The sequence below is a fragment of the Rhincodon typus genome, chromosome 7 (assembly GCF_021869965.1).
Source record: "Rhincodon typus isolate 14 chromosome 7, sRhiTyp1.1, whole genome shotgun sequence".
Taxonomy (NCBI): domain Eukaryota; kingdom Metazoa; phylum Chordata; class Chondrichthyes; order Orectolobiformes; family Rhincodontidae; genus Rhincodon; species Rhincodon typus.
This window is the reverse complement of record NC_063338.1, coordinates 41,253,004-41,273,290: the sequence shown is the minus strand read 5'-3', so window position 1 is coordinate 41,273,290 and position 20,287 is coordinate 41,253,004. Positions and strand designations below refer to the sequence as shown.

General features: G+C 40.1%; 2 protein-coding genes and 2 non-coding genes across 4 annotated transcripts in view; all 4 read left to right on the top strand.

The window, feature by feature from the left end:
* The window catches only part of agps (alkylglycerone phosphate synthase), a 198,260-nt gene that overhangs the window by 55,465 nt on the left and 122,508 nt on the right, over positions 1–20,287 (top strand). The gene's annotated exons all lie outside the window — the stretch shown is intronic.
* On the top strand, positions 14,526–14,597 carry trnaa-ugc. The gene has a single exon. It is a non-coding gene; the product is annotated as a tRNA-Ala (tRNA).
* On the top strand, positions 14,872–14,943 carry trnaa-cgc. Its single transcript has one exon. It is a non-coding gene; the product is annotated as a tRNA-Ala (tRNA).
* nfe2l2a (nfe2 like bZIP transcription factor 2a) overlaps positions 20,169–20,287 on the top strand; it is a 35,740-nt gene continuing 35,621 nt past the window's right edge. Inside the window, exon 1 of the mRNA XM_048598841.1 lies at positions 20,169–20,265. The gene's annotated coding sequence lies outside the window, so the exon portion shown is untranslated. The remainder of the gene's footprint in view (positions 20,266–20,287) is intronic.

Here is a 20,287-nt window from a genome sequence, read left to right as displayed (position 1 = left end):
CGTTTGGACAAAGTGTGACATCAAGGAGTGCTAGAAACATTACAGGCAATTGAAATCGGGCAAGTCCACAAGAACATATAGCAAGGTGCAAAAATAGGCCATTCAGCCCATCAAATCTGCTTTGCCATTCAATGAGATCGTGGCTGATCTAACAATCCTGAACTCCACTTTATTGCCTTTTTTCCATAACCTTTTACTCTTTCACAAATTAAAAATCTGTTTGTCTCAGCCTTGAATATGCTTAAGGACTAAGCTTCCAGAGCCCTCTGTGGTAAAGAATTCCACAGATTTACTACTCTCTGAGGGAAAAAAAACCTCCTCATCTCTGTTTTAAATGGGAGACCCCTTCTTCTGAAGTTATGCATCTCATTCTAGATGCTCCCACAAGGGGAAACAATTTCTCTGCATCTATTCTGTCAATGAGGACAAGCCCAACCTACCCAACCTCTCCTCATGAGACAATCCCTTGCTAACCAGGATCAACCTTGTTAACATTTTCTGGACAGCTTCAAATGCCACAATATCTTTCCTTAGATAACGGGACCAAAACTTCATCATATTCCAGGTGTGGTCTAATTACTGCCTTGTATAGTTTTAGTAAGACCTCTCTATTTTTATATTCCATTTCCTTTGAAATGAAGGCCAAAATTTTATTTGCCTTCTCAATTACCTGCTGTATTTATATGCTATCTTTTTGTGAATTATGCTATTCTCCAGCTAAATAATATTCAGCCCCTCTATTCTTCCTATTCTCTGCTGGTTGAAATCATACCAAGCCCAAAGGAAGATGGTTGTGCTTGTTGGAGGCTAACTTTCTCAGCTCCAGGACATCTCTGCAGGAGATCCTCAGGATAGTGTTTTAGGCCAATTCATCTTCAGCTGCTTCATCAAAGACCTTCCCTCCATTCCACGGTCAAAAGTGGTGATGTTCGCTGATGATTTCACAAAGTTCAGCACCATTCATGAATCCTCAGATACTGAAGCATGCTCAAATGAAGTTAGACTTCTCAATATCCAGGCTTGGGCTGGCAAATGGCAAATGATATTTAAGCTACACAAGTGCCAGGCAATTACCATTTCAAACAAGAGAGAGTCTAACCATCATCACTTTATATTCAATGATAATACTATCAGCAATGGCCCCAACTATAAACATTCTGAGGATTACCATTGACCAGAAACTGTCCTGGTCCTGCTATATATATACTGTGGCTACAACAGCAGGTCAGAGGATAGGAATCCTGCAGCAAGTAACTCACCTCCTGTCTCCCCAAAGCCAGTCCACCATCTACAAGGCTTAAGTCAAGAGTGTGATGGAATATTCCCCACTTGCTTGGATGATTGCAGCTCTAACAACATTCAAGAAGCTTAACATCATCCAGGACAAAGCAACCTGCTTGATTGGCACCACATCCACCATGTTTAACAATGTTCCCCTCACCACTGACACACAATGGCAATGTTGTGTGCCATCTACAAGATGAACTTCAATAACTCACTTTAGGTCCATCAGCAGCATCTTCCAAACATACAACCTCTACCACCTGGATCGACGAGGGCAGCAAATGCAATGGGAAAATTACCAGCTGCAAATTCCCCTTCAAATCATACACCATCCTGACTTGGAATTATTTTGCCATTCCTTCACTGACTGTGTCAAAAGCCATAACTCCCTTCTTAATAGCATGCTGGGTGTCCTTACATCCAAAAGACTGCAGTGATACAAAAAGGAAGTTCATAACCACCTTTTCCGCATCACTTAAAGATGTGTTAGAATGTTGGCCTGTTAGAGACCACCACATCCCATGAACAAATATTTTAAAAAACAATCAATGTGCAATTAGTGCCAGGAAGCTATGTGGAATATGCTTTCATGGTTTGGTTACTATCTTGCACGATTATTGTTTTTCCATTGACTTTGCCTTTCCCTCTTGTAATATGCCATGTCTCTAGGATTAAAGTACTTATCTAATGGGCCTGATCATTTCTGAAACATCCTCTATAATAAATGCTTTTCTACTAGTACGCAAGTGATATTCAAGTGTTTTACAAAAATTGAACTAATTAAAGTCTCTTCCTAAGCTGAGGAACAATTCCATATCATTCGAAGTATTTCAGATTCCTGCCATGAAATAATTGATATTGGCTACAGCCCCCATTCATCTGAAGCATGTTTTTTGCATGTACTGTCCAAGCTAAAGCAGTTTTCAATTTACAATTCTGTTGGTCAATAGGAATTTCTTTGGTACATTTCTTTAATCACAGTGTGAGTTCTTCCACAAATCCATAAATAAAAGGACTTTCTGTTGCTGTGTGTAATGCTACTGCATTCACATTCTCACATATAGTCTTTGATTCCTCACTGACAAATTTGCTACCATTGCCCATGCTGAATTTTGCCAGTGCTTCCAAATTCATTCATATGCATCTTTTCATTATTTTGTTGAAAAAGGAGCAATTTGGTGTTTTTTTTTGTTCTTTTATAAATTACTATTGACAAAATGAATCTAGTCACCATATCTACAAAAGGTAGAAGAAAAATATTTTTGTCTTCATCCCATACTTGCAAATCCACTGCTTTGGTTTCATTAAAGTCTTTGGTAAACAGAAAATGTTGAAAATTGACTTTGTTATTGTGAAGGAAATTTTGGGAAGATGTGAAATTTCAAAAATAGAATGGGTTATGTGAAACACTCGTTGTCAGACTGTTTTACATAGAGAGACATTTGTGTAAGAAATTATCAGATGTCCTTGAAGAGGATGTCTTGTGTTTTGGTGAGAACATAGAATCTGGAGTTTTAAAAAATGGATAACAATTTTGTTTCTGTCATTGCTTTGTAATTATTTTCTACATATGGATTTTTTTAAAGAACAGGGATTGTGGGATTTATTAACGATTGGCTGTATTATCACACTCCTACAGCCCTAGCAGAAACATGCACAACATTGTCTGTGCAGTATGCCAACTCACCACTGACAGCAATTAAGGCTAAGCATAAATGTGGAGGCACAAAATCTTAACACCTAAATGATATTACGAATAGTGCTTTTCTAAGAGAAGAAAACAAACTATAAATTAATGTTAAGGGATTTAGTTTATTTATAAAACTCAATTGTTAATCTTCTTTACTTTATAAACTGAAGTTAATGTTCGGAAAAGTTATGCTAATATAAAGGCATAATATATATAGATAGGAACATATGGAGGAACAAGAACAGATGTCATATTATTATCCTTTTTAAGGAGCTGGGAACTAATTTGAGCATAAAACATATTAAAAGATATAGGCCATTCAGCCCATTGAGTATGCTCTGCCATTCAATGGGGCCACGGCTGATCTGACAATCCACTTTCTTGCTTTTTCCCGATAACCCTTGATTCCCTCACTGATTAAAAATCAATATGTCTTGGCCTTGAATATTGCTAATAACCCAGGCTCAACAGCCCTCTATGGTAAAGAATTCCACAGATTCACAAACCTCTGAGAAAAGAAATTCCTCTTTATCTCGATCTTAAATGTGGGACCCCTTATTCTGAGCTTATGCCCTCGGGTCCTCTACTCTCCCACAAGATCAGTTGATCTTTCCACGTCTACTATGTCAAGCCCCCAAAGAGTCCAATTTCTTTCAATAAGGTTGCCTCTCATTCTTCTAAATTCCAATAAGTACAGACAACCTACTTAACCTCTCCTTATAAGACAGTCTCTCCATACGCAGTGTCAACCTCGTGAACCTCTGGACTGTCTCCAATTCAAGTATAATTTTTCCTAGATAAGAGAGCCAAACTGTTCATAGTATTCCAGCTGTGACTTTGTATAGATTTAGCACAACCTCCCTACTTTTATACTTCATTCCCTTTGAAATAAAGGCCAACATTCCATTCCCCTTCCCTATCGCCTGCTGAAGTTTGATGCTAGCTTTTTATGATTCATGCACAAGGACTCCTGAATCTCTCTATGCTGCAGCTTTCTGCCATCTTTCTCCATTTACTAATTCTTTCTATCCTTCCCACCAAAATGCATCACCTCACATTTTCCCACATTATATTCCTTTGCCAACTTTATGTCCACAGACCTGACTATATCCCTCTGCAGACTGTGTCATGCTCACCACTTGCTTTTTCACCTATTTTTGTGTCATCTGTAAACTTGCAACACTTCACCTATTATAGATTGCCATCCTGAAAACTCCCCTTATCCCAACTCTCTGTCTTCTATTAGGTTAGCCAATCCTCTATTCATACCAAAATACTTTGTCCAAAATCAGGGGCTCTTATTAAGTTACCTAATGTGTGATACCTTATCAAACACCTTCTGAAAATTCAAATATATATACCCACTGCTTCCCCTTTATCTATCCCACTTGTTACCCTGATATGTGAATTTATAACCTGAGCTGCCATATTACTATTGCAATGGAATCATGCGCCAAATAACAACGTATTAGACTATCAGTCTAGCAGCCACATGGGTAGCTTCAGGAAATACATGTGAAGCTCCACAATTTTGAGTCTAATGTGATTATTTCTAACTTATCAGAATCACAGGACGTAATAACATCAATGTACAAATAAACAAGTAATTCTTTTTTTTGATAAACTGAGAATGTACACATTACACAAATTGTGATTTTGGGGTTAGAAAGCACAATCTATTGTGTTTCAGATTTGCAAGGTTTACTATTCTGTGATGATTAAAATTCAAATCAATTATCAACATTACGGAAACTGCAAAATCTTTTAATCTATTTGCTGTGAAATTAAGATAAACCAGAATTTCCAGTAATATTTAATAGTAAAATTTACTGACTACAGCAAACCTTTGGCATTAAGCCTTGGAATGGATCGATTTGGGCAAAAGTCCAGTGGATGATTTGTAGCCAAAATAGCTTCTGGTTTTATGTAATATTGAAATGATACATCTGTCCAGTATCCAAATTAAACTAATTTAAGTAAGGTCTCTCCAGAATAAGAAAAAATTATGAAAATCATAAAAAAGAAGGGCCAAGCACTTGAACAACACATTTACATTCTGTATTCAAACTGTTATCTTGACATTTAACAACACAATGACCATTTACTTGCTCTTTTCTCCTTCACTGTGACTTATATTCTGAAAACACAATACCGCCTGAAAATAAAGCATGCACTAATAATATTGTACCATTTATTTGGAAATATTTCAACCCTTCACCAGTACTGATGCACATCAAAACAAAATCAAACTCCTTTTTCTTCAGAAATAAGTTTGCGTACCCAAGTTTCAGCAATGAGCTGTACTGAAAAATGCTTCAGTTGAAAGCATTTAAAGTAAAAGAATTTTCTTTTCAAGCTGATTGATAAATCAGACATAGCACCGGTTGTGGCCTATGATTTCTTGCCAAGAAATTGAACAGAAACTTTGCAAATGAGGTTTGATGATGCAATGACTTGTAATAATCAGAGTCTAAATGAGTTGGTTGAACTTTCAGTTGAGAGCCTGTGCCTAATTTTAATCTTTTAGGTTTTACAGCTTGCTCAGTTGATCATTTTTCAACACATGAGGTTTTTTTTACTATGGTTGTAGTCTGTCATTTACTTTAACACCTATTTAATCCATATATGAATATTAGTCTGGACTCTAATTATTTGGTAAAAACTGATGCCTATTATTGTCTAAGGAGATTGTGGCAAAATACAACAGGAGACCTGATGAAATCCATATCCGTAAATGAGAGAATATGAGATGTTAATATATATATATTTCCTAATGTTTATTTTAAGAAGAAATGCATTGAATAACTATAAAGTTAGTTTCTACAAAAGGTCAAATGTGGTCTTATAGTAAAAACCATAATGCTTAAATACTATTTGTGCTCATTTTCAGCTGAAATATGTGGTGAGTACACTGTGTTTCTGATACTACAAAGCTGTGGGTGCTGACAACATTCCAGTAATAACACTGAAGACGTGTGCTGCAGAAGTACCACACTCGTAACCAAGCTGTTCTAGTATGATTAAAACTTTGGCATCTACCTGGCAATGTGAAAATTGGGTCAGAAGTAAGCATGTTTGCTAATGGTTGCACAACATTCAGCACCATTTTCATCTCCTCAGACATTGAAGCAGGCCATGTGTTTCTGCAGCAAGGCTTGCACAACATCCAGGCTTGGATTGATAAGTGGCAAGCAACTTTTGCATTTCACAAGTGTCAGCCAATAACCATCTTCAAAAAGAAAGAATCCAACCATTCAACAGCAATACCATCATTGAATCTGCTACTATCAATGGCCTGGGGACTACTCTTGACTATAAAGTGAATTGGATGGGGCACATAAGTAGAATGGCTACAAGATCAGGTCAGTGGATAGGAATCCTGCAGTAGCTAACTCATCGCTCGTCCACCATCTGCAGGGCACAAGTCAGCAATGTGATTAAGTACTCCCAACCTGCCTGGATGCGTGCAGCTCCAACAACACTTAAGAAGTTTGACACTATCCAGGACAATGGAATCTGTTTGACTGCACCCAATCCACCACCTTAAACATTCATTTCCACCAACACTGCTGCACAGTGACACCAATGTGTACCATCTATAAGGTACATTGCAGCACATTACCAAGTCTCCTTCAACATAGTTCCTTTAAAGCGGAGTCACAGGTAGACGTGTAGTGAAGAAGATGTTTGGTACGCTTGCCTTTATTGGTCAGTACATTGAATATAAGAGTTCGGAGATAACGTTGCAGCTGTACATGACATTGGTTAGGCCACTTTTGGAATACTGTGTGCAATTCTGGTCTCCCTACTACTGGAAAGATGTTGTGAAACTTGAAAGGGTTCAGAAAAAATGTTGCCAGGGCTGGAGTGTTTGAGCATTAGGAAGGGGCTGAATAGGCTAGAGCTATTTTCCCTGGAGCATCGGAGGCTGAGGGGTGACCTTATAGAGGTTTATAAAATCATGAGGGGCATGGATAGGGTGAAAAGTAGTTCCAGGGTAGGGGAGTCCCAAACTAGAGGCCATAGGGTGAGAGGGGAAATATTTAAAAGGGACCTAAGGGGCAACTTTTTCATGCACAGGGTGGTGCGTGTATGAAATGAGCTGCCAGAGGAAGTGGTGGACTTTGGTACAATTACAATATTTAAAAGGCATCTGGATGGATATGTGAATTGGAAGGGTTTCGAGGGATATGGGCCAAATGCTGGCAAATGGCACTAGACTAATTTAAATATCTGGTTGACACTGATGAGTTGGACCAAAGGGTCTGTTTCCATGCCGTACATCTCAATGACTCTCTAAAAGAACTTTCCAAAGCCAGTCTTCTCTCATCTAACACAGTACACCACCACCTGGAAGTTCCCCTCCAAATCACATACCACCCTGTCTTGGAACTATATCATAATTCCTTCACTGTCACTGGATCAAAATCAGAGAACTTCTTTCCTAATAACACTATGGATATACCTACACCAAATATACTGCAGTGGCTCAAGAAGGCTGATCAACATCATCTTCTCAACAGCAGTTAATGAGGGGTAAGAATTGCTGGCCCTGCCGGCAGTGGCCACATCACCTGAACCAATACATTTTTAAAATGTGCCAGAAGATGGTAACCTGAGGAAATTGTGGCTCAGGCCTCAATCTTAATAATTCAGGCCAGTTATTTGTGCCTGTTGCACCTGAAGAGTTTCAACAAAGGTCTAAAATTTGTAACATTAACTCTATTTTTCTTCCACTGATGCTTCCAGAATATTTACAGCATGTACTGTTTATATTCCAGTGGTAGGCTGCTGTTTTGCTGTCCTGTAATTTTGTCCCAGTACTTCAATTGGCAACAAGTTTTCAATAAACAGGGTGTTGTTGAAATGGGTTTATGGATAGTGACCAGTAATAGTCCTAAAGACCTGGAAGGAATTCTGCTACTGTTCTGTCTCATGAGCCACAATGCTAAGCAAACATTTTTGAAAAATAATCTTTTTCCTGGTGGCCTGCAAGATTCTTTTTAAGAACAACTATTTAGGTCTTATGTAGGTCGAGGGGCAATTAACTCTTGTACCCAATACATGCTTTAGACTTTTCATTAACAAAAACAAAAGCCCTAATGTCTCTTTCAGGCAGCCATTAGGAATGCCTGAAAATTCTGTGCTCAGAATAAATGCTGTTCAATTGGAGATGCAGGCCAGAGCCCCATTTCTGGACTATGTTACAACAGAGATCCAATTTCTCCCCTGATAATTGATTGCACCAATCAATGGTGTTGTAGTATCTCCTAATAAAAACTGATAATGGAAAGCTGAATCAAGCCTTTCAGTATGCACCTGATCAAAGATTACAAATAGCATGTACCAAAATAACGGAGTATTTCTATGAAATGCAGACATGCCAACTTCTGTGATGTTATAATAGTGAGAGAAATAAGCCTAACTAATGACCTTTTGAGTGGTTTCTGTACTCTTGGGATTTCTTTGACGGGGTTATTGTAATTAAGTCATATCTGTGCATTTGTACATATATCCTGGGAGCCAACTGCAGGAAGTAGGATTGGAGAAGTACATTGCTTTAAGGATGTTGCCTAGAACCCGGATCTTCCTTGCCTGAACATCCACCACCTCTCCCACACATACATATTCCACACCACCCCCCACCTCTGCTACTACAGAAATTAAAAGTAGATGACAAATAAGTTACATGTTTAAGAACAAATTTATTAAGTAAGTTGATGTGAAATAAATGTCAGCAGGGGAACTTGTGGGGAAAAGTGAGCCTTTTAATCATAAGATTTAGATTAGAAAAGGACATGGGGTAATATCAAATTAAAAATGGATAATGTAGAGAAGCTGGAAGAAATACATTTCAATAGGAAGGACAAGAAGAGGCAATATGACATAAAGGATGGGAGTCTGAAAGGGGTGCAGGAGCAGAGGGACCTAGAGGGTATATATTTGCAAATTATCAAAGGTGGCACGGCAGGTTGAGAAGGTGGAGCATATGGGACATAGGAAAAAATTCTTTTTAGTTTTCAAGGACACTTTTTGAGACCTTCTCGAAGGTCACCTTGTGGTTTTAATGGTGTACATTTTGAACTTCAGGGGCTATTTCTATATTCTGTCTTTTTTTAATTAGTCAATTAAGTCATATTAATTTCTGTATTCATGGTGATTTCTTTTTGAATTTGGGATTTCGTTATTTAATAGCACAAATGCCAAAGACTGGGATACTGGGAGAAGTTCCATACACTACCTTGAATACAGCTATGGGGTCATGTAAGTCAAGTTGAGAAATTAGATGAGGTTTCTTGTTCAATAACACATCTGAATAACATTTCTTGGAATGCAGAACTCTCTCAGTATTGCACTAAATTGCCAATCTAGATATTAGGTACTCCAAATGGCAGACAGCCAGAAGCAGCTGCTTAAATGGAAGCTTCAGACAGTGATCCTGGCCGACACTGGTGCTGGGGCAAAATCATGAAATCGTACTGATTGTTGTCTTGAAAGATCAGCCAAATGGACAAAGGTGGAAGATAATGTGGGACGTGATGGTGCAGGGGAGACCAAACTACACCAGCCATATCAATACTGGGGTGATGAGCAGGTCAGAGGCTGGGAACCCTGCAGCAAGTAACTCATCTCCTCACTCTACAATGCCTGTCCACCATCAACAAGGCACTAGACAGGAGTGTGATGAAATACTCTCCACTTGCCTGCATATGAGTGCAGCTTCACCAACATTCAAAACACAACAAAATTCAGTGCAAAGCAGCCCAACTGATTGGCACCACATCCACTCCCTCCACTTGATGTGCTGTGGCAGCAGTGCGCACCTTCTACAAAATCACTGCAGAAATTCACCAAGGCTCCTTAGATGGTACATTCCAAACCCATGACCTCTACCAACTAGAAGGACAGGGACTGCAGATGCAGGGGGATCACCAATCCCTGCCAGTTCCCCTCTGAGACCACAAAATCATTCTGACTTGGAGTAATATTAGCCGTTCCTTCTTTGCTACTGGGGTCAAAATGCTGGAACTCCCTCCCTACCGGAGTGTTCCCACACCATATGGGACCACAGCAGTTCAAGAAAGTGGCTCACCACCACCTTCTCAAGGGGCAAATAGGGACATGCAATAAATGCTGGGCCCAGCCAGCATTGGTCATGTCATATGAGTGAATTAAAAATGTCTTCAGAATGAGATCGGAATACATTGCCTTCTCACTGAGAAGCCAAAAATACTACTAGAGGAGCCTAATATGTCCCCGTGGGAATGCTGTTCCTAATTCATACTACAATGAAATCAAATGTAAGCACATATAACTTGTTGACAACATTAAAATATGAAGTTGTAATAGAGAAGCATCATGTGCCAAAAAATTACGGTATTAATTTGGCTTATTTAGAAAATGAGCAAGTTGAATTCAACACTGAAAGTTTAAATTCAAACAGAATAAAACAAAAAAACTGCATGGTGGAGATCTGAAACAAACAAAAACAGAAATTACTAGAGAAACTCAGCAGATCTGATAGCATCAGTGTTGAGAAATCAGAGTCACCATTTTTGTGTTCAGTGACCAGTTCTGAACCCTGTTTTGATTCCACAGATGCTGTCAAACTGCTGCCATTCTCAGGCAATTTCTGTTTTTGTTTGTTACTGAAAGTTTAAAGCTCAGCATAAACGTCACAAACAATATATCTTTTATCTGCCCAGCAGTTTGCAACCTTTTGTTTACATTATTTTAGACATTAACAACATCCTCAATTTCAATCGATATCATAGATTTATTTTTTAATGGCTTTTAGTTCAGTTCATTATTTAAATAAGATAGTCTAATACAATTCCACTCCTAATGCCACTTTTGTTTTGCATATATTATTTTTATGTTTGTCTTTATGTTTCCTTTATTCCCCCTGTTCTCTTCCTTTCTGATTCTATTAATATTTTTGCTTATCACTTATTTCTCAGTTGCGAAGGAAGACCTAACCTACTAATATTAACAGTTTCTCTCTCCACTGATTGTGCTGAGCTTCTCCAGTATTTTCCACGTAAAGTTGACTTGTTTGTTCTCTCCATATATTTTGACTGACTTGTTGAATGTTTATATCTTTTTTAAAAAATTGTCAGCCCTCCCATAGTGATATTCACAAGGAGTTGAAGGATAGCTGTTGCATCGAAATAGGGCTATTCTCAAAAAAGCATGATGGTAACTTCTTCCCAGACATCATGGCAGCGGCTCAAGGTCAGGCTTGAGGTGTTTGCTGGCATGTCTCCTGGAAGCTGGGCCTCATGCTGACTCTGTTGTTACTCTGTCTCTCCCACATAGGAGGACGACCTTGCTCTTGTTTGTCACCCCATCATTGAGATTTACACAGATTTTTGGGGGTTTTCGAGGCTCCTATGCTTGTATTTATTTTGAACTCTGATGCACAATCTGAAGAAAAAGATTTGCAGAGAGACAAACTGTTCTAGGTGAATGGTTCTAGCTGAATTTTTGTTGCTGGGTGGCATGGGCCAAATAAGCTTGCTATGCTACAACCATTCTGTGATACTGTATCATTTCCAATCAGGTATTTTGAATTTTGCTGTATCTCTGGCAAATAATGAAGCACAGTAATTACTTAATATTTTTGTCTTATTGCAAGCGCTAACTGATGTGACTTTCTCCTGTCCATTCCTGGTCCATATGTCCATTTACTAGCTTCTTTTGTTTCAACTTTATTAGACTGGTCGTTTGGGAAATGTTTCTCTTGACACTTATGTTTCAATGATAGATAACAAGAACTGCAGATGCTGAAGTCAGAGACAAGACAGTGTGGAGCTGGAGGAACACAGCAGGCCAGGCAGCATCAGAGGAGCAGGAAAGCTGACATTTCGAGTTGGGACCCTTCTTCAGAAATGGGGAGGGGGAAGGGAGCTGGGAAATAAATCGAGAGAGGAGGGGTGGGGCTGGGGAAGGTAGGTGGGATTGTGATAGGTGAGTGCAGGTAGGGAGTGGTGGGAATTGGTCAGTGGGATGGGTGGGGCAGATAGGTGTGAGAGAAGATGGACAGGTTGTGTCAGGTGAAGGAGGTGGGGATGAGAGGGAGGGTTGGACATGGGATGAGGCCGGGGGTGGGGAGATTTTAAAACTGATGAATTCTATATTTAGGCCATCGGGCTATAGGCTCCCGAGGCAGAATATGAGGTGTTGCTCCTCCAGTTTGCAGCTGGTGTCATTGTGACACTGGAGGAGGCCCAGGATGGACATGTCACCCAGGGAGTGGGAGGGGGAATGAAAATCAGACTTAACGTTTCGGGTCCGGTGACCATTCCTCAGAACCAGACCCGAAACGTTAACTTTGTTTTTTTCCTTCATAGATGCTGCCAGACCTGCTGAGCTTTGTTTTTGTTCCTGATTTACAGCATCCACAGTTCTTCCGGTTTTTATTGGGGGAATTGAAATGATTGGCGACCGGAAGGTGTTGTCATTTGTCGTATACAGAGCGCAGATGCTCTATGAAATGTTCTCTGAGTCTACACTTGGTCTCACCGATGTAGAGGAGGCCACATCGGGAGCAGCAGATGCAGTAGACCAAGTTGACAGATGTACAGGTGAACCCCTGTCTGATATGAAAGGTTTGTTTTGGGACTTGAATGGAGGTGAGGGGGGAGGTGTAGGGGCAGGTGTAGCACTTCCTGTGGTTGCAGGGAAAGGTGCCGGATGTGGTGGGGAGTATGGAGCGGATGAGGGATTCGCGGAGACAGCAGTCCCTACGAAAGGCAGATAGGGGTGGGGAGGCAAATATCTCTTTGGTTGTGGGGTTGGATTGTAGGTGGCAGAAGTGGCAGAGAATGATATGCTGGATGCGGAGGTTGGTGGGGTGATATGTGAGGACCAGGGGAATTCTGTCTTTATTTTTGTTGGAGAAGGGGGTGTGACGGCAGAAGTATGGGAAATGCAAGAGATGCGGTTTTAGGCATTTTTGATTACTGGAGGGGGTAAGTTACAGTCCTTGAAATAGGAGGACATCTGGGATGTGTGGGAGTGGAATGCCCCATCTTGCGAGCAGACATGGCGGAGGCAGAGGAATTGGAAGTAGGGGATTGCATTTTTGCAGGAAGGTGGGTGAGAGGAGGTGTAGTGCCAAGTAGCTGTGGGAATTGGTGGGTTTGAAATAGATGTCAGTTTTGAGGTGGTCACCAGAGATAGAGACAGAGAGATCCATGAAGGAGAGAGAGGTATCGGAGATGGTCCAGGTGAATTTGAGGTTGGGGTGAAAGGTGTTAATAAAGTTGATGAACTGTTCAAGCTCCTTGTGCGAGCACAAGGCAGTGCCCAAACAGTCATCAATGTAACAAAGGAACAGCTGGGGGATACTGCCAGTGTAACAGCGGAAAAGGGACTGTTCCATATATCCTATGAAGAGGCAGGCATTACTTGGGTCCAAACGGGTGCCCATGGCGACCCCCCTGGTTCTGTAGGAAGTGGGAAGAGTTAAAGGAGAAGTTGTTCAGGGTTAGGACAAGTTCTATTAAGCGGATGAGGGTGTCGGTGGAGGGGGACTGGTTGGGCCTACGGGAGAGAAAGAAGCGGAGGGCTTTTAGGCCATCTGTGTGGGGGATACAAGCGTACAGGGATTGGATGTCCACAGTGAAGATGAGGTGTTAGGGGCCAGGGAATTGGAAGTCTTGTAGGAGGTGGAGGATGTGGGTGGTTTCCCAGACATAGGTGGGGAGTTCCTGGACCGAGGGGGAAAAACAGAGTCAAGGTAAGTGCAGATGAGTTCAGTGGGGCAGGAGCAGGCAGAGACAATGGTCTGCCAGGGCAGTTAGGTTTATGGATTTTGGGAAGGAGATAGAAACAGGCAGTGTGAGGTTGGGGAATGGTGAGGGTGGAGGCTCCCTTGTCCGCTACATACTCCCGACTAAGGGGGTCAGCAGTTCTTACTATCTCTTTCGTATTTCGAGTCCGGTGAGTCCTCATCGAAAAAACTCGGTGAGTCCTCATCGACACGTCAGCTTTCCTGCTCCTCTGATGCTGCTTGGCCTGCTGTGTTCATCCAGCTCTACACCTTGTTATCTCAGATTCTCCAGCATCTGCAGTTCCTACTATCTCTGATGTATGATACCCATTTGGTCTCGGACATTCAAGATTTGACCACTTATAGAATTCACTTTATTACACAGATCTAACTTTTCACTACAAGCCGCTCAGGGTAAATAGACAAGGGACATTAAGCAAAATAGAATACTTGCTGAGTGTTTTCCAGCATTTTCTGCTTTTAAGCAGAATTTATTATTTTTGCAATTAGGGTATTTTCCTTCTTACTTCGATAGTTAGCCATATTACCATTGGCATACTCCAGTAACGAAGTTATAGTCCTACACTGGTCGCTGTATTCTCAGCCAATGGACTGCAAAAACCTTGACCTCACTTCGAACAATTTTCACAGATTCTTGATCATTTTTAATTTTCCTCGAATCACATTGAATCAGGATTAAACAGCTACTGAAAACAAATCTATTACACAGCATAAGCACCGAGAAATAGTAAGTGTTTGCAAGCTTGTTCCGTAGGGGATGTAGCTCAGTGGTAGAGCGCATGCTTTGCATGTATGAGGCCCCGGGTTCAATCCCCGGCATCTCCACTTTTTTTGGTTCGGCAAATGGAGTTGAGATATTCTCGTGAATATGTTGTAAACAATTTGAAGAAACGACCAACACTGTACCTTTTACACGTATGCAATAGCATTGTTTCCGTTGCAGACAGCACTGATGCAGTTATCTATCGCAAACGAGAGCGATTTAAAGTAATATAATTAGTAAAATTTTGGCAGCATCATTTTCACAGCATTAAAAAAAGTTGACCGAAAATTGTTTTCATAATTTCAAAGAACCGTTTACAGAAGTGGGATTATAGGAGGGGATGTAGCTCAGTGGTAGAGCGCATGCTTCGCATGTATGAGGTCCCGGGTTCAATCCCCGGCATCTCCACAGATTTTACTTATCATTTGTCAGCAATTTACTCAAAATTGTGCTGAAGAATGGTATTTACGCCTGATATTACGTGAAAGTGTTACTATATACCGTCTAGTTGAAAAGTCTTACCTTTCTCTTTGGGGGTATCGATAATAACTAATTGAGAGTGAAAATAATGACTAGTTAACGCGCATAAGCATTGAAAGGTACCGGTTCGCAACTTCGATGAGTCCTGTGCAAGGTTGAGTTGCGTCCCTTTTAGTTACTAATTACTTAAAATATTAATAAACTCATTGATATTTTGGATACACGAGAAATCAGTTTATCTAATAGAGTATCTGTTGAACAGAGCTAATGCAAGAGGATTAGAAGCTCTCCGCAAGAGTAGTCACGGTATGCTACAATCCCCTTACTATTTCCCAATATCACTGATGTTCATCTATTGTCTCGTTTACAATGGCCGTAATCACCACTCTCCTCAAACAGCTCATTCTCTCTCTTCACTCTAACTGCTGTTCCGTCATAACAAGAAAATAAAATAGTGCAGATCCTGGAAACTGAAAAAGAAGCAAAAGGTGGTTGGCAATAATCGAATCACAGAAATGTTACAACACGAAATCATAGGAGGCGCAGAAGGATGTCATTAAGCCACACTTGCTGTCCAAATGACCAACTCACTTCGTGCCATTCTCCTGCTTGCTCATCGTAACCCTTCACATTGTTCTTTTCAAATGAGACCAACTCCCTTTTGAATGCATTCATTGAACCTGTTTTTCATACTGGCAGGCTGTGAATTCCAGACACTAACCACTAGCTATCTGAAAATGCTTTTTTCGTCATATCACTTTTGTTTTGTTACTTTTGCTAATTATTTTAAATTTATGCCCCTTGCCTTCAATCCTTTCACAAGAGGGAACAATTTCTATCTAGTCTGTCCAGATTCATGATTGCACTTTGAGGTAACCTTCTTCACTGTCCACTACACCACTAATTTTGGTGTGATCTACAAACTTACCAACCATGCCTCCTATCACTTATGATTTTGAAAACTTCCATCTGATCTCTTCCTGCCTACTCTTATCCAAGGAAAACAGTAACTTCTCTATTCTTTTTTTATAACTGAAGTTCCTCATTGTTGGAGCTATTCTTGCAAATCTCTTCCATACTCACGCCAACGCCCTCACATCCTTCCTAAATTGTGGTAACCACAACTGGATGCAATACTCCAGGTGAGGCCAAACTGATGTCATGTACAAATTCATCATAGCTTCATTGCTCTTGTACTCCATGCCCTTGTTATTAAGGCCTGGTACACTGATTGCTTTATTAATCATGCACTCAACATTTCCTGCCACTGCTGATGACATATACAAGTATACACCCAGGTCCCTCTGCTCCCAGTTACAGTTATACTCTTTATTTTGTTTTGTCTCTCCATGTTTCATCAATTAAGATATCAATGGACTGGTTAGAAGGGCAGACAAGTGTCAAATGGAATTCAACCTGATGAAGGGTAAGGCGATGTATTTTGGGGATATCAAACTGATTAAAGAAATGTGCAATACATGGTAGAATACTATAAATTGTAGATGAAGTGAGGGGCCCTGGAATGATTGTCCACAAATCCCTAAAGTTAACAGGAAAGGTTGACTAGGAGGTTAAGAAGCAATGCAGAAGCAGAATTTAAGAGCAGGTTGATGCTGGAACTATATAAAGCATTAGTTAGGCTATAACTTGAGTGCTATGTGCAGTTCTGGGCACTCATTACAGAAAGGATGTAATTGCACAAGAAAGCGTATAGATATAACTTGATGGGTTTTTTGAAGAAGTAACGGAGAGGATTGATGAAGGCAAAGAGATGGACATGATCTATACGAACTTCAGTAAGGTTTTCAATAAGGTTCTGCATGGCAGACTGGTTAATAAGATTACATCACATGGAATACAGGGAGAACTAGTCACTTGGATACAGAACTAGCTTGAAGTTGGGAGACAAAGAATAGTGATGGAGGGTTGCTTTACAGACTGGAGGCCTGTGACCAGTGGTGTGCCACAAGGTTGGTGCTGGGACCACTGCTTTTTGTCATTCATATAAATGATTTTGAATGTGAACATAGGAGGCATGGTTAGTAAGTTTGCAGATGAAACCAAAATTGGTGGTGTAGTGGACAGTGAAGAAGGTTACCTCAAAGTACAATGGGATCTTGATCAAATGGGCCAATGGGCTGAGGAGTGGCAGATGGAGTTTAAATAAATGTGAGGTGCTGCATTTTGGAAAGGCAAATCAGGGCAGCGCTTATACACTTAATGATAAGGCCCAGGGGTGTGTTGCTGAACAAAGAGACCTTGGAATGCAGGTTCATACTTCCTTGAAAGTGGAGTTGCAGTTAGATAGGATAGTGAAGAAGGCATTTGGTATGCTTGCCTTTATTAGTCAGTGGATTGAGTATAGGAGTTGGGAGGTCATGTTGCAGCTATACAGGACATTGGCTAGCCCACTATTGGAATACTGCATGCAATTCTGGTCTCCCTGCTATGGGAAGGAAGTTGTGAAACTTGGAAGGGTTCAGAAAAGATTTACAAGGATGTTGCCAGAGTAGAGGGCTTGAGCTATAGAGAGAGTCTGAATAGGCTTGTACTATTTTCCCTGGAGTTTCGGAGGCTGAGAGGTGACCTTATAGAAGTTTACAAAATCACAAGGGGTATGAATGGGGTGAATAGACAAGGTCTTTTTCCTAGGGTAGAGGAGTTCAAAGCTAGGGGGCATAGGTTTATGGTGAGAGGGGAAAGATTTAAAAGGGATCTAAGGGGCAACTTTTACACGCAGAGGGTGGTGCTTATATGGAGTGAGCAGCCAGAGGACGTGGTGGAGGCTAGTACAATTGCAACATTTAAAAGGCATCTGGATGGGTACTTGATTAGGAAGGGTTTAGAGTGATATGGACCAAATGCTGGCAAATGGGACCAGATTAACTTAGGGTATCTGGTTGGCATGATGAGTTGGACCGAAGTGTCTGTTTCCATGCTGTACATCTCTATGAGCCTATGACTCAGTGAGATTTGTGTGGATGTTACCAGGACTGAAAATGTTAGTTATAAGGAAAGATTATATAGGCTGAGGTTGTTCTCCTTGCAATAGAGGAAGCTGAAGGGAGATTTAATTGAGACGTACAAAATTGTCAGGGACCTGAGTAAAGACTTATGGAAAGGACTTATTTACGTCAGTAGAGCTGTCAGTAATGAGGGAGCACAGGTTTAAAGTGATTGGTGGAAAAATTAGAAGGCAGATTAGGAATACATTTTTTCACTCACAGGATGGAGACTGCCTGAAATTGTAGTAGAGATAGAAGGACTGGACTAATTTCAAAGATGTCTGGGATAACCATTATGAGCACTGGAACTGCAGAGCTATGAACTAAATGCAGGAAAGTGAGTTTACAGCAGGCTGCTCGATTTTTGACTGGCACAGACACAATGGGCCAAATAACTTTTATTTTCTTTCCTATAAATATTCTATAAATGTTCCTACCAAAATAAATCACCTCATGCTACATTGGTGAACATTGAGTTTTATTGTTTTTTTTTAACTGTTTTCAACTTTTCTAAAGTTTTATATTCTTCAATTTGTGTCAAATAATTCATAGTGTGATACATTTTATGAAGTCTTTCTTGAACAGTAATTTCCACTGTGAAATCTTTAGAAATTATATCTGTAACTGTTACTTCAAAACTAAGTCAATCTGTAGTCATTTTCTGTGATGGAAATGGAGCAAATACCATCTAAACCTTTTTTCAGTCTAGATTAGAACTTATTTCATCACTCAGATATTTCAACATTATAAATTTGTTACTTTTAGAGACTTTGCCTAAATCCTGGACCCTCCACAGAAGTGTGTATCATCCAGAAAATTGAGGATCCAATGTCACAAATTTTTATTAATTTATCGTTAGTTTCCCTGAATCAAATTTCCCTCACTGCCAGCCTGCTAAATTAATGGAGGGTGTTCAAGAAGCCAGAGTCAGAGGAAGATAGTGTGCTGGAGCATTGGAAGAGTACATAAAAGGGATTTACAGATGAATATTAAATTGAAAGCATTGATGGATCCCAAATCTTCAGCATATGGTTGACAATTTATAGCAATTTATATACATGCTATGTGTACAGATGATCATATGAGTGTAACTGTGATCTAATCAGTAATCAATGGCTGAAACAGTTTTATGCCAGATGATAAGGAAACCTAAGGCGGTAAAGAAGGCATTTAGCAAGTCTACCTTCATTGCACAGACCACTATGTATAGGAGTTGGGATATTATGTTGAGGTTGAACGGGATGTTGGTTCGGCCACTTTTGGAGTGCTCTGTACAGTTCTGGTTGCCCTGCTTAGGAAGGTTATTATTAATTTGCAACATTTAAAATGGACAGGCACATGAATAGGAAATGTTTGAAGGTTTGTGGACCAAATGCAGGCAAATGAGACTTTTTTTTAATTTGGGAAAACTAGACAGCATAGACGAGTTGGACCAAAGGGTCTGTTTCCATTCTTTATGATTTTGTGCTGTCCAATAATGTTGACTATACGGTCCTCCATCCTTTATACTTATGCCCAGGATGTTGTCAGAATGCCAATGCTACTCTCTTTCCCCAATGCCGAATGTCCGAACCGAATAAAATCCAAAGTAGCATTAAGGAAAATTGAATGTTTGAAATACAGAATAAAGTTGGAAAATGTACGTAGGTCCGTCAGGTAAAATAATCTTTTCTCGTTTGAAATTTTCTGCGAATTTCCTGTATTCTCTGGTTTTAATTTTGAAGTCCAGTAATTTCACTTCCTCAAAAGGTACAGAAATGGGAAAAATACAGTACTTCTACTTTAATTGTTCTGGATGTGCAACTAAATAACTACGAAATTTTATATATAAACATAGTGTGTACTTCATACCGATTTTAGTGAATAGTATTTCTATCTTTATTGATCAGCTTTGATGTTTAACACGTTTTCACTTCGGAGCAGGTAGGTAGGTAAAACTTCGTAAAACTGTCCGTTTCACCTTCGGCACAGCCTGCATTTGAAGATTTAAAATGCAAAACACAGTCCTAAAAACGTTATGAAATAACAGTGTAAATTAAATGATTTTTTTAAAAAATTGCCATTTATTGCAATATTGCTTCATATGGGGCCCTGCTGCTCTACCGTGGAAGCAGCACCATTGCGCAATTTCAGGGACGTCATTTAAAAGGGGACTTTTTGCCGAGAATGTTTTCCAGTTCCTCAGGAAGGTTCTGAGACCGACTGCGGAGGCGGGCCAGACATTATGTGATGGATTGTATTTTGTGTGAGTGCTTATGAAAAAAGCC